This window comes from Protopterus annectens, chromosome 1.part2 (assembly GCF_019279795.1).
Source record: "Protopterus annectens isolate FY-2018-M chromosome 1.part2, PAN1.0, whole genome shotgun sequence".
In the NCBI taxonomy this organism is placed as follows: Eukaryota; Metazoa; Chordata; order Ceratodontiformes; family Protopteridae; genus Protopterus; species Protopterus annectens.
The window spans coordinates 148,620,503-148,638,166 of NC_056727.1; positions in this window are offsets into that span (position 1 = coordinate 148,620,503).

Genomic DNA, 17,664 nt, shown 5'->3' on the forward strand with positions numbered 1-17,664 from the left:
TGACTGCCCAGAGGCGATCTGTGCCTGATGTATAAAACCATGTCCAAGCTGGAATCAATGCACATGCTGCACCTTGTAAAATATGAATGCCAGTGAGCTATGCACATGAGAGACCTGAACCTCATCACTGACACAAATAGGACATGCTGTAGTGATTGATCCATAACCCAGAAGCTCCCTCCACTCTTGAGTAAACTCCAAGTCCAAGTTAGCCAGAGACTCCCTCATTGACTCTCTTCAAGAAGAATCTTGCTGAGTGGATGGGAGATTGTAGGTTTACCCTGGGTATCACTTTTATGTCACGGTTAGACAGAGGCACAGTATACTAACCTTGAAAAATGTCATGGCAAACTCCAGTTAAAATGTGTGTTGAAGGACAAACACACTATCTGACTAGGATTAGAAATGGCCTAGGGCACATAGCCTAGTATTTCTCAATGTCGACTCCAGTTGCAGAATACACTACTAATGTTGGACAAGCCTGGTTTAAGTAGGCCATAGCTGAACAAAATGCAACATGGTCATATTTGCACAACTGGCCCTTAACCAGTCTGGTGTGCTCAGTATGAATATTTAAAGCAGTGATAGGACTGAAACCCAGGATACTGTCCACCACAGTGAAAGGACTGAACCAGTACACTATACAATATTACAGTGTTTGGTCAGTATGAAAGAATGTTGACAAGTGTATGCAAACTATCCCATGGAAACCCTGCAGGCACAGCATAATCCCTGTTGGGTTCAGACACAAAGCAGTTGGGCAATAAGAACACAACATGACCTCCAACACACAACTATAAGTGTCAACTATTGTTCAAGTTCACACACAACCACAAATGTGGTGGACCTCAGATCTCAACATATAGAAAGGTCACACTGGGCATGCACACACACCAATAAATGAGACATATGTCAGGCAACAAACAATGGAAAGCCTGAACTGGGCATGCTCACACACTTAGGCCATGTCTCAGTATAGCAGTTGGCCACACATATCTGGCATTTGTATGTGTTAAGCCAGGAACCTACCACAATACAGCAATCTGCCCAGTGCACACAGTTAAATGACAACAGAGACATAAGGAATATAGTGGAACCCTCTCATATTCAAACATCTTCCACAGATACACAAGTTGTTCATAGAAACAGGGAAAGCTATGGCAATAAAGACCTGCAAACAGTTTCTCTGCAACAAATATTGTGCATCCGAAACATAAACATATGGGTGTAGAGGTCAATACTAGGCTTTTTGCCCTAGGGAATACATAAGCCTAGCCAGAGTGTATTTGGCGTCTGCCTCCCCAGTACAGTAGCCTACTGTGCCTCTGTAAAGTAGGTCACAGAAGGCACAGTTTAAGGCTAGTGTGCTGTGCCTCCGTCAAGCAGGGACACAGTGGAGATCCCAGGGGTGTGTGCAATTTTCTTTGAAAGAAATGGACCTTTTGGCAACTGGAATAACACACTACATGATGTACATTCCTCTTTGTAAAGACTGATGATTTCAGTACCCTATAAGTATAGCAGGAGAAGGGAAACCACCCAGTAATGTGAATAGCGCGCTCTTCTAATGCATCTTTCTCAAGTGTCATAACATAGTTAGGTAGGGGTTTGAATCCTGCAAATGTTCAGTGTTTGGGGTCGGGGGTCAGGGTGTGGGCAATTCTCTTTAAAAGAAATGGACCTTTTGGCAACTGGAATAACACACTACATGATGTACATTCCTCTTTGTAAAGACTGATGATGTCAGCACCCTATAAGTACAGCAGGAGAAGAGCAACCACCAAGTAATGTGCATAGCATGCTTGGCTAATGCGTCTCTCTCTCAAGTGTCATAACATAGTTAGATAGGGGTTTGAATCCTACTAATGCCATGTGTGTTTTTGTCACACAGTTTGTCAATGTGTGGTGGGTGTTGCTTTTATTATGGTATGACATATAATTATAACAGTAATTTCAATGCACACATCAGGTATGTGTGTGCCACATAGACATATGTACCTGTGACCTTAAATAGTTCCTATGTGTGAAGCCTGCCTCATGTGAATACAGTTGTTTCCTGTGCCAGCATGTCCTACAGATTCCCAGACTGTACGCCATACATGTGTGTTGTTGACAATGCAGGCTACTGCAGTGATCTGTGTCCCAGGCCAACTGGATGACACACACTCATGAAAGCTGTGATATATTAATGTGGGTGAGGGTTCATATCTGGAGTATATGTCACACATGTTATAACACAGCAAAGTCTGTGAGTAATGGACATCCAGTGTAGGTGTATGGCAACTGTTGCTGATATGTATAAAGACACCTTCTTGCTTAGGCGATACACCAAGGGACTGCACAATACCTTTGGAAATGTGAATATCACAGGATAGACAATAAAACACTTGTCCATATGTACACACCGTTACCCATTCTACATGATGGGTGCTGCCACCTACATGGTACTACTGGAATACTATGTTAAGTACATGCTGATGACAAAGTTACAGTTGCTTTACAGTAATAGAGCATGGCTTGGACAACAGGTATCCATCTGTATGATACCCATGTGGTGGTCATGTGTGTCATGTGCAGAATGCATTGTAGGCCACTGTATACACTTCCAGTCGTGGATTAACATATCGCTAGTGTGTTAGCATGTACGTGAGACTGCTATATGCCAAACGGCATTCTTCACAGGGATGTGTGTGACTCAGTAAGAATGGCTACTGGTATAGTGTAGTACTGCAGGGATATCACTAACACTGGGTTTCCTACATCTGTGTATCAGTTGAGGATACATCATGTAATAGGTTCATAGGTTCATACTAGGCTATCTGCCCTGGGGCAATTATAAGCCTAGCCAGATTCTGTATGACTTACGCCACCCTTTGATTTGAGTATACTGTGCCCTTTTTAAGGTTTAGTTTACCGTGCTTTTGTCAAATAGTGACACGGGAGTAATCCCTGGGGCAAACCTATGATCCCCCATCCACTTATCGAGATTCTTCTTGAAGAGATTCAGTGAGGTGCTCTGCCTCACATGAACTGGAATTCAATTCCAGAGCGAAGGGAGCCTCTGGGTTATGAACCTGTCCCTCCAGCAAGTTCTATTTATTTCTGTGCTGAGGTTCAAGTCCCTCGAGCGTGTGGCTCTAAGGGATTTAGATTTACTGAGGTGGAGCATGTCCATTAATTCTGGATTTGACATAGCTTTGTATGTCAGGCATAGATCGCTTCGAAGTAGGCAGTATGCAACTGAGTAGAGCTGGCGTTTTTTTAACTGAGCAGCATATGGCATCTGTTTGAGACCCTTGATCCTCTTGGAGAGATACTTTTGGGGTCTTTCTAATTGCTGCAGGTGTCGGGTAAGGTACATCCCAAAAGGGGCATTGTATTCTATGATGGGCCTGATGAGAGATGAATAAAGGGGCATGATTACCTCTCTTGATCTAGATGTGAAACCCTTCGTGATGAGGTGGGCTATGTAGAAGGTCTTTTTAACCACTTTGGCAATGTGGTTTTCAAAGGAGCGATTGCTATCAACTTGGGTCCCCAGGTCCCTAATAACTTTCTCTGTACTTAATGGGTTTCCGCCTATGTGGTAATTTGTGGGCACATTGTTTTTGCCAAAGGGTATGACTATACATTTTTTGGCATTTAGCTTTAAACCATGGTGCTGGCACCAGTTATCTGTCTCTGTGAGACCTTTTTGAAGGATGTTTGTGTCAGCTGGAGAGTTGATTATGGCGCCCAGTTTGCATTCATCTGCGAACTTGGTGAGCCATAGTCCTCCCACGTTTGCCTGTACCTCGTATGTCCATGTTAAATGAATTTTGATATGGCCTTTTTCCAGGTTAGTATACTCAGCCTCTGTGTAACAGTGACACAGAAGTGATACCCGGGGTAAACCTGCAATCTCCCATCCAGTCAGCAACATTCCTATTGCAGAGAGTCATTAAGGGACTCTGCCTAACCTGGACTGTGATTTTATTCCAGAGTGAAGGGAGCCTCTGGGTTATGAATCTGTCCCTCCAGAATGTCCTATTTATGTAAGTGCTGAGGTGCAAGTGTCACGTGCACATACCTCCATGGGATTTGGATTTTCTGAGGTGAAGCATGTCCATTAATTCCAGGTTGGACATGGTTCTATATGTCAGGCATCTGTTTGAGCCCTTTGTTCCCCTTGGTGAGGTACTTTTGTGGGCTTTCCAGTTGCTGCAGGTCAGGTGTCTGGTAAGGTACACCTCAAAAGGGGCATTGTACTCAATTATGGGCCTGATGAGGGATGACTAAAGAGGCACGATGACCTCCTGTGATCTAGCTGTGAATCTCTTCATGATTAGGTGGCCTATATAAACTGTCTGTGTAACCACTACAACCATGTGGTTGTCAAATGGCAGTTTGCTATCAACTCGGGTCCCCAGGTCCCTAATCATGTGTACAGTACTTAGTGGCTTACCACCTATGTGTTAAGTTGTGGTCACTTAGATTTTGCCAAAGGGGATGACTATACAGGTTTTGGCGTTTAGCTTGAGGCCATGGCTCTGGCACCAGCTGTCTGTTTCTATGAGGCCCTTTTGTAGGATGCTTCTGTTGGCTGGTGAGTTGATTATGGTGCACAGTTTGCAGTCATCTGTGAACCTTCTCAGCCACAGTCCTTCTGTGTTGGCCTGTACCTCCGAGAAATATACCTGAGTGGAGTATTGTATCGAAGGCAGGCTTTTGCGAGGTCCAGGTAAGCTGTGTTGAACACCTTCCCCTCATCACTGGCCTTGGTAACTGCTTCAAAGACATCAACCAGGTTTAAGAGGCAGGATGTGCCCTCAACAAAGCCTAAGTGGGTAGGATCCAGTGTCTGTAGGTCCCCAATAACTTAATTTATGAGGTCTATGATGATACTTTCCATAGCTTTGCAGAACAAGCTAGTCAGGTGTACAGGGCAATAGTTTCCAGGATCCGTTGAGGCACCACCTTTGTGGACAGGGTCACTTTTGCTGTACGCCACTCCTTGGCTACATATCCTGTAGTAAGGCTGGGATTGAACAGTACTTTTATGTTTGTGTTTAGTTCTTCTTGGAGTTCATGTAGGATGCAGCCTGGGACACTGTCTGCTCCCATTGATGCTGTGTTTCTGCTTTGGAGAGGGCGACTGAGCATCTCAGATGTCAGGGGGGCATCACTCTGTTGGGATATATATTTGCCCTTGTGGTGGGGAGGGGCGTGAGATGTTTTTGCTGAACCTGTCAGCAATGATGTTGGCAATGTATGTGGCTTAGGTGTACTCTGTGTCATTTAGGACAACTTCTGAGCATATGTGGGTGGGAATTCCCACCCAGATTCCTAACATAAGTAAAGAAAGCCTTGTGATTATCCTTTGTGTCTTGTGCAATATTTCTTTTGAAGCTGGCCTTAGATGATTTTATGAGTGCCCGTAATTTTTGTCCAAATACTGATCAGAGATGCCTCCCCTTTGTGGGATATTGGTCGATCATGTAGTAGTTTCCTCCTTCTTTTGTTTTCTGTTATGTGGCTGGGGTCCACCAGAAAGGACGCCTGTCTTTGGAGGATTGGGTCTTGGTTATATTTGGAATTGCATGATCTGTGCATTCCTGGAGATGTTCATAGAATGCGTTTATAAAGGATTCAGCAGTGTGGGCTGTATTTCAAACAGGTCCAGGGGCTTTGAAGAATTCCACCTCTGTCTTGGTTTTCAGCTGTGTGTAATTTGCTTTACACAACTTTTTCACTGTGGTTGTCTGTGCAGGGGCTGCGGTTGGTATGTGAATATACAGTGAGATTAGTTTATGGTGTCATCTTACCAGTGAGGGATACACTTCTGGTCTGGAGCATAGAGTCCCCATGTTGGTGATGATCAGGTGCAGTATGTTTTCCCCTCTTGTGGGAGTGGTAACAAGTTGTTCCATAGCATTTGAGTTTATGAATTCTAGGAACCTTTGGCCTAGGGTGTTGGAGCTACAGTAATGCTCCCAATCTATGTGTGGGTAGATGAAGTTGCCCAATATAATGTTGTTTGGAGACACCTCCATATATTCATGTGTTCTTAAGTAGGCCAAGTGGGTTTCCTAGGTTTAGGAGGGTGGTCTGTAGCAGGCTATGAACTGGAAGGAAGTTTTACCCACTGTTAGTTGCACGTGGATAGTCTGTGATGCTTCATGCTGTGGCACCAACCTGGGGGTGTGGGTATCCTTGACATTTATTGATACTCACCCTCCTTTCATAGTTAGTTCCATGTTTTCTGGCTGTAAAGCATGGTATGAGATGTAACCTGGTAGTGCTAGGGTGCTCTTGGGAGCCTTGAACCAGGTTTCTGTCACTGCACAGATATCAACATTCTCCATGCTGAGTAGAGTTTGGACTGCATGCATCTTGTGGTTTACATGTCTGGCATTGAGTATCATTACTTCCATTTTCTTATCCCCTGTGCTACCTATGTAGGTGGGTTTGTGTTTTCAGCCTTACCACCAGAATGCCAAGATGTGCAGACATTAAACTGTTGGAATTAAGACTGGTGTATAAAAAACTACAATGACAATCATACTGTTAATGCATCAGGCATGCTGGGATATACCCACAATGATATCATTACACTGTACTGTTAACAACATGATAATATTACTACAGTTCTATGTAGTCACCCTGTGCATCAGCACCATGCTATCCTGTTCCTGCATCAATGTTACAGATTGCAGGAGGTGGCACAGTTTCATCATATGCACAGGGTGTGTACTTGGTATGCCAGAGTCTGCCATTGACACTTCCAATCGACATGTATGTGTGTGTGTGTTAGTGAGGGACAACAGCACAACATGGGACAATGTTGATGCAGTGTTTGTGTGTATGTGTTAGCCCTAGGTGTTAGCATTATGCATGTGTGTATGCATGCACACAGTTCCACCTCATGGCTGCCATATACGGGTGTTTGTGGACAGCCACAGACTGTACCTGCCAAGTCATACAGATCACTGTCTCTGGCCATGGACACGGTACCTGTGCCTGGCTGGGGTGCTACGGACAGTATCAGGTACTAAGCCAGACTGGGTACTGTCATCAGTAGCAGTTGGTTGATGGCTGGACACATGTCCCTGCTGGGACTGTCCAGAGCCACGTGCACGTGGTCTTCTAGGGTGGTCTGATGACAGCACAGACCCAGCATTGCTGGGGCTGGTACTGGCACTATGGGAGCAGCTGCGGGTTTGTTGTCGTCCGCGATGACTGCCAGCTGCTGATGTTGCTGGCATAAGTCCACGTCAACGACTCAACCGTCCTGCATTGCCCTGGCTCATGTGCATGTAGTTGTGGAACAGATCTAATGTGTCCCCCCAACGTCTGTCAATGACCTCACCGACAGTACGGATGGCAGCTGCTACGTCACGCATAGTGTCATTCATAGCAGTGCGATGTGCTCTAAGCTCCCTCAGACCCTGTCTGGTGTACCGTTACATACATGCCTGTGCCTGCATTACAGCCCGGAACATAGCTGAGGTTGAAAGACCTCTGTGGGCACGTCTGACAGGGGCAGTATGACCACGGATGCTCCCACGAGAACCCCTGGACATCTGCCTGTGTGGTACCATGTCAGGACTCTGGCCATGGCTGCTGTGAGGGGTGCATGTGACACTGATACCACATTACCCTGGTCAATGCCCACTGTATGCTGTCCCTCAGCTAAGGACATTGGTGACAATGGATGTATCGGCAGGATGACTGTGCACATTGATGGGGTTGACTGCTGTGTACTGTCAATTGGCTGACCAACAACAGACCCTGTCACACCTCCCTGTGCCATTACACATGTATCATCATTATCACTATCCCCAGCAGTGGCTTCAGGTTCCCTGCTGCACACCAACAGAGCAACATCAGAACCTGTGAGAGGAAGACAGGAAACACATATTACAATGTGTACATAATGTTACCACAGATGCACACAGGCACATGCACACATGCACACATGCACACGGGCACATGCACACATGCGCACATGCACACATGCACACATGCACATGCACATATGCACACGGACACATGCACACATGTACACATGCACACTCCTCAGTACATGAGATATAAACACACACACACACCTGCAATCCAACACATACACAGTACTGTTTGAGGGTATTATTACTATTATTATCATTAGTATTAATAGTATTGTTATTACACACTCACCAGCATGGATTGGCTGCCTTGCTGTTACTCTAGAGGGACCTGCACAAATAAGACAGTTATTGTCAGTGGGCACAACTGTGCCATTGATACTGTGAGTATGATACAGTACAGTACCTGCACACTCTATGTCCACATGCTGGGTGGCTCCAGCCTCCATCATGACACATGTCTGTGGATGTTGTTGTTGTTGGGCTGGAGCCACAACACTTAGGAGGAGCTCCTCCAGTCTGGTGACAGGGGGTGGATAGGTAGCCCACCACCTCTGGCAAGCTGTTGTCTGTGGATATCAGATGCATGCTGATGGACATTTCTAATTAAATCACTGCAGTGATGGCGTACCTGCTGATATGTCCGATTATGCATGCCTATGTCCTTTACCCGATGGACAAGGTCTTATCACAGTGCAGCCCTCTCCTGCTGGTTCTGGCTGGTCCAGGAAAAAAGTGTGGAAAAATCCTGCACCCAGCTCTGGTGTATCTCCTCATCCTCTGCAGCTGAATAACAGGGGTTGCACTGATGCACCATCACCCTGGAAGGAAAAGAAAAATATGTGAGCAAGTAATATGGCACACATAATATTCTACTGTACTGATATCACTGAACTGCCATATATAGCATCTGTCTGTCTATCAGGGGATACACATGTAAATTAACACATATCAGTGCTCAGCCAACAACTGTGTGACAGTGCCTGCCACACTCCATACAACAAACTAGTATACATCAGCACTCGGCACACTGTTTGAGGTCCAATGCGCAACCTCACACTGGGGGTATGTATCAAGCTAATGGATGGGGAATATTGTCATCCCATGCAATGCATGCAATGCACAGTTACAATTTCAATGGTAATCCACCCTAGTTTTTGCTGCCATACCCCTACCTACACTGCAGTCATATACAGGGAACCACAGCACAACATATGGCATTGTAGTATGTTTGTATCCCAATAACTGACACATCTTTTTCTGGCCTCACACTGAGGACACACACTACCATGACAGACACAATGTCATGCTGAGCAATCACACCATTACAGACCTTGCACACAGTCAGTGGCACACTCATTCCACCTCACATAGTTGGTATTGCATGTGTGTGCATTGTGTCATAGGTAGGTACTATGCTATTGGCCCTGGGCCTACGGCATCATAGTGTTATGCTACCCTGCCCCTTGGGACACATGTAATGTGATTGTACTTGCTCCTGTCACACAGTTACACAGAGGTGACTCATACAGCATATTACCTATCTGCATAACATTCATCACGGGTATGTCTGACATCTACTAATAAGGAGCCTTGCTTGTAAATGCTGGGTGGTTTAGTCCAGGGTATGGCTTATTTGTGGATAGCAACCTGTACCTCCAGCAAGTGCTCTTTACTGCGGTGACAAGGATGAGGGCCATAGGTCATTTAGGCTTGACAGATTGTGAGGTGTTACCATGGCAGTTAGACAACTAGTATGTGTGTGACATAACTCTGTATATCCAGCAGTGGTAACCTCTTTGTAGGTAGTATGAAAGGCACTCTGTGGTTTTGTCAGTCACTCTGTATAGAGAATGTGTTTGAGGGCATTATCACTCTTTGTTAGGTATGTCTGTGTCATTTTCCCTTGCTGTACTTGTCATGGAGGTACACACCATGTAGAACATTGTGAGGTGTAGAGGGGTACAGTGACCTAAATTTCCCTAGCTGACACACCATTTGTGATGACACGTACTATGTACAGGGATTACAAGACTAGTGTGCCACTGTGGATATCAAAGGGGTGGCTATTGTACACTTGTTTCCCATGTTCCCTTCTGACACCTCCAGTAGTAGGCAGGCAACCACCTATGTGGTAGTTAGTGTTTTGGAATGGAGTATGGTACTCCAGTATCCACACTGGTGTTCAGTCCATGCCTTTGTCACCAGGCACCTGTTGCAATACATCTGCCCACATGTGCCTCTCTCAGTCTATATATATATATATATATATATATATATATATATATATACACAGAGAGAGAGAGAGAGAGATATTCATATACACACATATCTATAGACATTCATATCTGTCTGTGTATGTGTATGTATCTATAGATATCTATATATGTATGTGTCTATTACATATATATGTTTATACATATTCTATCTATCTATATATGTCTATCTATTTATACATACCTCTCTATCTATATATATATATATACACATATACATATACATATATTTATATATACACATGCACATACACACACTAACATACTTCAAAACATCCATTGCTGTACAACCTACATTGTACATTGTACGTTGTACTACAACCTACATTGATATGTGCACATAACAACCTTCAACATATGTATGTCCAGCCTTCACTAACAGTTGCAGTATGTCCCTTGCCCTATGCACATCTTCATACACATACAGATACAGACTGCTAACACATATGGAAGGTTCACAGTATGTAGATTATCAGATTATGTAGTTTACATTACCTTTGTTTCTGACAGATTATTTGGATGGCATGCTGCTGGCTGGCTGGCTTGCTGCTGGCTGGCTGGCTTGCTGGCTGGCTTGCTGCTGGCTGGCTGGCTTGCTTGCTGCTGGCTGGCTGGCTTGCTGCTGGCTGGCTGCTGGCTGACTGGCTTGCTGCTGGCTGGCTTGCTGCTGGATGGCTTGCTGCTGTCTTGATGGCTTTTTTTTTTTTTGTGGTGTCTCTCTCTTTCTCTCTGTCTGTTTCACTCTCTCCCTCCAGTTGCTGCAATTATATTATTGCATGTGTGGACTGGGAGTACAGGCTGCTTTTGTAGGTACGAACCAAGTCACTGCAGAAACCAAGCCAAATAACTCCAAAATATCCACAAGCACAGCACCCGGAGCCCACCAAGAATCAAGGCAAAGTTTCAAGGCAAAGTTTAATGCGTTTTTTCAAAAAACAAAGTGAATCCAACCAAGCGCTTTCACCCGGTCCTCTGCCAGGCTTTTTCAAGGACTGAATAAAATTTCCACAAATCATCACTTTAAATAGTACCATTCCATGTCAGCTGGTCAACAATTAATTCATTAATTAAATAATTAAAACAATAACTCCATGTATTTCATTTGACAATTAGTAACTCAATACATTCCATTCCTTTAACAATTGATTAAAATGAAATGTCCCTAACATTAAGAACTAAACACATCATGCTAAAACTTTATAACTGATCTATAATACCCCATCCCAAATATATTAAAGTCTGGCTCTCCTTAATTTTAATACTGGGGCAATATTAATATTGTCATTTAATCCTGGGAACCTAGTAGCATCTAATTTGAGCTGCCAATAAAGTTCACGGTATTCAAGTAATGTTTCCCAACTCCCCTCTCTTAGTTCAGGGGTAATTACCTGAATTACTTATTTGCTTTTGTAGGTATCTGCACATGTGCATGTGATGGCCTCTGCACCAATTGTTGGCCAGCATTTACTAATTGCATGCAGCCTGCTGTGTGGTAATTGCAGTTCTCACTGTGATTTCAGGACAGTGCTATAAAATGTTAGGTTAGGTAGGTGTAGGCCTTTCATTTTTTCAAGGTGCGGGCCATGCTGGTTTGCTGTGGACACTGATGTGTGAGTCAAAAGGTTGGTATGTCTCTCATATCTAAGGCTATGTTGTATCCACTGAAATGCATGTTGTACTGAAACCTGACTGTTGCTTCTTCCAGTTCATTCTTCTCAGTGTGTATGTTAACTCATACCTAACAATGCTAATACTGTTTACATGGGAGTATGTGCTTTCCTGTGGGACTTGTGGATTAACTGGTACACAACAATAGCTCTTGCAATTTCTTGCTATGGCTTCACTATTTAGCCTTTACATTCACTCCTCGAAGGCCTGCTATTTGTCTTTACTGGAATGTGTTGCTATGGCTTTCCTATTTTCCATTTACATTCACTCCTTGTAATGCATGATATATTTCTTTCAGCAGCAATTTCTTATATGTTTGGTGTGGTTTGGTGGCACTGCATGCAGTCTGGTGAGGCCAAGGTGTGGGGTTTGACACTTACAAGGGTATCTTATTTTGCTGCTGAGCAGTAGTGGGACCTTGTACTTTGTACTAACAGTTATGAATATCAGGCACATGTAGTGCTTGTAAACTGCTATACTGTCCTTAGTTTATTAGATGGCTACATCCTTTGATATTTCTGGATTGTACTCCTACATGAGAGTGTGCTTGTGGAAGCAGTTCTACAGCTATTCGCAGAGTGTGTAACAGCAGACAGGCTGATATGCCTGTGTGTTTCTGACACTTGCAGGCCTCAGATACTCTCAGGTATATATTTGAGCAGACTCAGGGAATGGTACATATCAGTGGGATACACCCGTGATATATTGGAGATATTCTGCAGTTGTGACTGTGGGGTATTTTGAGCATATGTATTACTACACCATTTCTGACATGCAAGTAGTGTCTACTTTAATTTATTGACAGTTACCATTACGTGGGATTCCCCACCTTTCTACCTACTGTTAGTACATTTCACAGGGAGTCAGTGGGGCACAGTCAACATTTGCTTGCAAATCAGGGACATCCCTGTAAATCAGCCACAGTTGGGAGGTCTGGCCTCTTACCTATTCAAATATGGCAGTGTTTATCCTGCTCTGATACTCTATGGGGTTTGCAAGGTTCTACTGTAACATTAGTACCTACTAGCATGGCTGTTTCTCTTATCACACTAATGTAATGCAATTCCACAAGAATTGTCAGTAAAGATACAAGAAACAAGCTTTGTGTAATAGCCTTCCTGTATTCCCTTTACATTCAGTCCTTCTATTTCATGATATATTGCTTTCAGCACAAAGTTCAAGTATATCAGTCATGGCTTAGGGGTAAGTCATGCAGACTAGTGTTTCCAAGGTCCTGGGTTTGAGACTGACAGGGGAATTTTATTTTTCTGTTGAGCAGACTACAGGCCTTGTCATTCAGAGTGACTAAGGCACTTTTAAGCAGTTGTAAGCGGGTTTGCGCTGGTTTGCGCATAGCTCACGCATGTGCAGTGCAGCTTAGCTTCATGCACACACGCTTAGCTAAGCACACACAAGCGCACACCCGCTGACTACTGCTTAAAAGTGCTTACTCTCGCTAACACCCGCGCTAATTTCTTTTAAAGAAAAGAAAAGAAAATGGGGAGATAGGAAAGTGGTGAAAAAGGGGGCACAAAGAGGGTAGGACAGTAGGAAAACAAGCTCGGGAATTGCAGGAAGGATGTAGGGAAGGCCCATAGCTGCCCATTTCTCTATCAGCAACAGCTGTGCATATGTGTGTAATTTGGTCTGAAATGTGAAACCTTCAACCCCTGAGAGAGGGGTGAGGACAACAAAATATGTTGTGCAGCCAATTTTAATTATCAGTTAACATGTCCAGCAGACATGTCTTCAAAATGGGCAGCTATGTATGGGGCGTAATTTTTTTGTGGGAACAGAGTGCCCTTTTTTATTTTTTTTTTCAGGTGAGAGTGGAATGTGAGGTACAGGAAGTAGGTATATTTGGGGAGGTAGGTTGTGGAGGTTAACAGACAAGACAAGCAAGACGCATACAGGGCAGAGTATGACACATGTGGGGGGAAACACAATTGACGGAGATGGATGTTTGGATATCATGAGCCCATGAGCCCATAGATGGCAACAGTGGAACTGAGATCCCCACCCATGGGCAGTTACCACTGCACCTTCACTGCCCAGGACAGGGCTCTGCTGGGGGCTGTATAGGATGGGCAGGAACACCCGTGGGTTGCGCCACCCGTGCCTCAAGCTGACGTAGGGGTTCAAGCACAGAATACCTTATCTCGCTACGCACCACAGACCGGACACTTTGGAGGGTGAGTGGACGTTCTCCTCCGGCCATGCTTGCAGAGGGGGACAAGCCCCATTCCCTGCAGCGCTTCCACCTGAAGGTGGCACTGGGCCACCGGAGGAGGTTCCGGCCTGGGCACTAGTACCAGGTGCACTCGCCAGCTGAGGTGGGAGAGGTGGGACTGCTGGAACCCGCCTTCCCTCTTGTCCTATGTTTAGCAGTAGTTTATGACATTTTGGGATAGTAACAAACAACACCATTCAAAATTAGTTGTAACAGCATGCATCAGTATTCCCATTAACCAAACACCCATGAATTCCAAACATTGAACTGCAAGCATAACACATGCATATTTAGAACAACAGTACACAATCCAACAGCATGCAGGGTTGATTGATGGCAACAGGCCATCAGGTTTGGATATGTGAACAGGGCACATGCATCAATGTACATGCAGATATGTATGAACCAACAGGACAAATGTCCATGGGAATTAATTGTGAATACACATACCCAGTTTGGTGTGGAATGGCATTATTTGTGAAATAGGGTAGGGTGAAGAAATATTACATTAACAACTTAAACTACCTATACATATGCTGTGCATTTCTAGTAGCTGCATATATACATATACCCTACATGTCTTAGTACAGTTTCCTATATGTAACCTTAAGAATGTTGGTGGTGGGAATGTTACTGCTACATTAATATACATTCCATTTTTATTCATACATGTTCATATCTGGCTGTGTTCGGGTACAGCATCCTGCTACATTTGATTTATATGGCTCTAGACAACTGTGGATGTTCAGTATTTCATACAACCATACTATCCCCATATTGCAAGGGTACAGCAACATATCCAAATTGTGGGACAGACACATTCCAGGTTCAGTACTTTCTTAAACCCATTTCACTCTTTGGTTGTGGCTGTCTCATTCATTTCATAATGTACTGACTGCAGTATAACTTTATTCCAGACTTATTACAGCTTTCTTGGACGATTCATACCTTTTTCTCACACTCTCACTTGTTTTATTTTTACAATTCATGATGGTACTGAATTCTAGGCGTTATTAACATTTCTTACTTGTTACAGCAATCCTTTCCAACAGACTCACGTATTTCATATGGCAGATTTTAAAAGGGGATTTATTTGACACATGTCTATCCTGTGTAGATTGTTTACCAGTCATTTTCAGGCTGAAACAGTTATCTGATATTACAATACAGGTGGAAAATCTCTATTTGACACTTATTTAATGCTTATTTCTAGATTACAGGCTGCATCACTTATCTAATCATACAGTATTAGCAGAATCTTTCTTCTAGGCTTATTTGAACTTTATTAATATGTGACTACACTGAACTCTTTTACAAGCTGTCTCACTTATATTCTATAACAATTCCATAAAAATAATTACTAACCTGCCTGGTGGCGCAACCGCACCAGCCTATCAGCATAGGCTAGACGATTCATAGAACGGACACCTGCAGCTGTGATATAAATGAAGTAATATTGGAACATACATCTCCATAATATAGGCTAAGATAAATTTCTTACATACTTAATTACATGGATACTTACTCAGTAGTGGGGCATTGGGCATTTGCGGGCCTCCTGGATCCAATGGTTCAGTTGGTCCTGCTTACGTCTCTTCAGGTCCGCATGGTGGTGACGGACCTGTTCACCAGTCCCTGATATGCCTGTGGCACTGGTGAGATCATGTGCCAACCAGTTCCACGCCTCTGTCTTATATGCACCCCAGGGAACCTGGCCCTGCATGAGTTGAGCCTCATGACGGTGGACTAGGAGCCAAACCATATATTTGGACTCCTCAACACCCCACCTCTGTGCTTGGAAGTGACTGCCCTCTCCTACACCTGCCATCCTGACTGTAAATGGGTTCCACAATCAGTTATGCTGTGTATTCCCACCTATGGGGCTTATATATGCCCGTTTTCCTGCACTTATCTGTGATTGGCCATTTTGGACATATATCAGCTTATAAAAACCTGCTCTGTCATGCTTCTATTTCCATTCATTCCTATATATATATGCTAATACTACATTTCTCAGTACAACTGTCATGGCTTAGTGGTTTAGTACTTTGACTATGGTGCACAATATCCTGGGTTCGAGCCTGGACATTGCTTTTTTTTTATTTTACTACTGTCTAGTCAGGCTAGGAGGTGTGTCTGTGTAAAGGTGGTTTTGATACAGCTTGCTCAACATTGGTTGGCGCGCTGCGCAGCTCCGCGCAAATGGCTTATGCTGGGTAACGCGTTATTTGGCTATGAGCACACATATTACACTGTGTGAAGTGTTGCTCAGCTACAGGCACCCATTTTAAGTGTGTTAAACCACTGATCAACTCCGGGCACTCATATTACACCTGTTAAACCGCTGCTCACCTGCAAGCAGTCATACTGAGCTTGTTAGAGCGCTGCTCAGCTATGGGCACTTATAACATTTTTTTTTTATTTTATTGGCTCGGATTTCTTCAAAAATACATGGCCCATTTCATTATATTTTACTTAAATTATAGTTTTATATATATATATATATATATATATATATATATATATATATATATATATATATATACATATATGTCAGGGGATTGTTTCATGCTTATTTAACTAAATATAGAAAATTATGTTGTGGGGCTCGAACCGTGACTACCTCCTCTTTGGCCAAAGTCTCTACCGCTACGCTATTGCTACTTGGCTTAATTTGCATATTTGATCTTATATGCTTTTCAATGACTGCTAACTGTGGCTGAGCGGAGGGCATACCCGTACAACCGAGCGCATCTACGGGCAAACATTTTTTAAATTATAAAAAAAAAATTAAACTGTTATTTTTACGTTTTACATTACAGTTGGGTTTATAGTCTGTGGGGGCATGTGTGGTGTTGTGTTTCTTGACATTTCCGCGGACTCGCTCGTGGGAGGTTACTTTCAGGACTCTGACTCTTCTGGGGGCATGTCCCTTTGCAGAACACGCCATTCGGACACGCCCCCTACTTTCCTACATGGACCGTGTTAGCCTAGGGTGTGATTCAGCATGCCCTCATGCATATGCATGGCATGCTGACGTCATACCATTTAACTGCAGCCTCCGTATAAGACATGTTAACACTTACACAGAGGCTTCGTGAATCCTGCCCAGGGATTCACCAGCAGAGTTATTAGCTTTGTGGATTTGGACCAGTAGTTTATCGGCTGACCATAAGGATCTCAGGTTGCTATATGGCTTAATAATATTTTTAAGTGAGGGGGTATCCTCAGGCTGGTATAAAATTTTGTGTGCTGTTAAGAGTTGATTGAATTGAATTAAGCTAGGCAGTTCTAGCCACTTTAGTTGTTTAAGGTTCTTGCAGTGGTGGGTTCTATAGGTGGAGCCAGTGGCGAATCTGGCAATATGATTGTAGCTATGGGACAGCTTACCTAGTTTGGATTTGCTGAGGTTTGAGAGTACAGGCGAGGCATATAAAAGAGTATCGAGTAGGTGTGATCAGGCAATTGCAGTCCTAGCCATTGGGGTTAAAAATGTCTTGTTTCTATACAGTGATCCAAGCATACCTCTCAACCTGGAAACATCAAAAATCTGGACAGGGCCCATGAAAAATAGGTACAAATCTGTACACTGATCAACATAAAA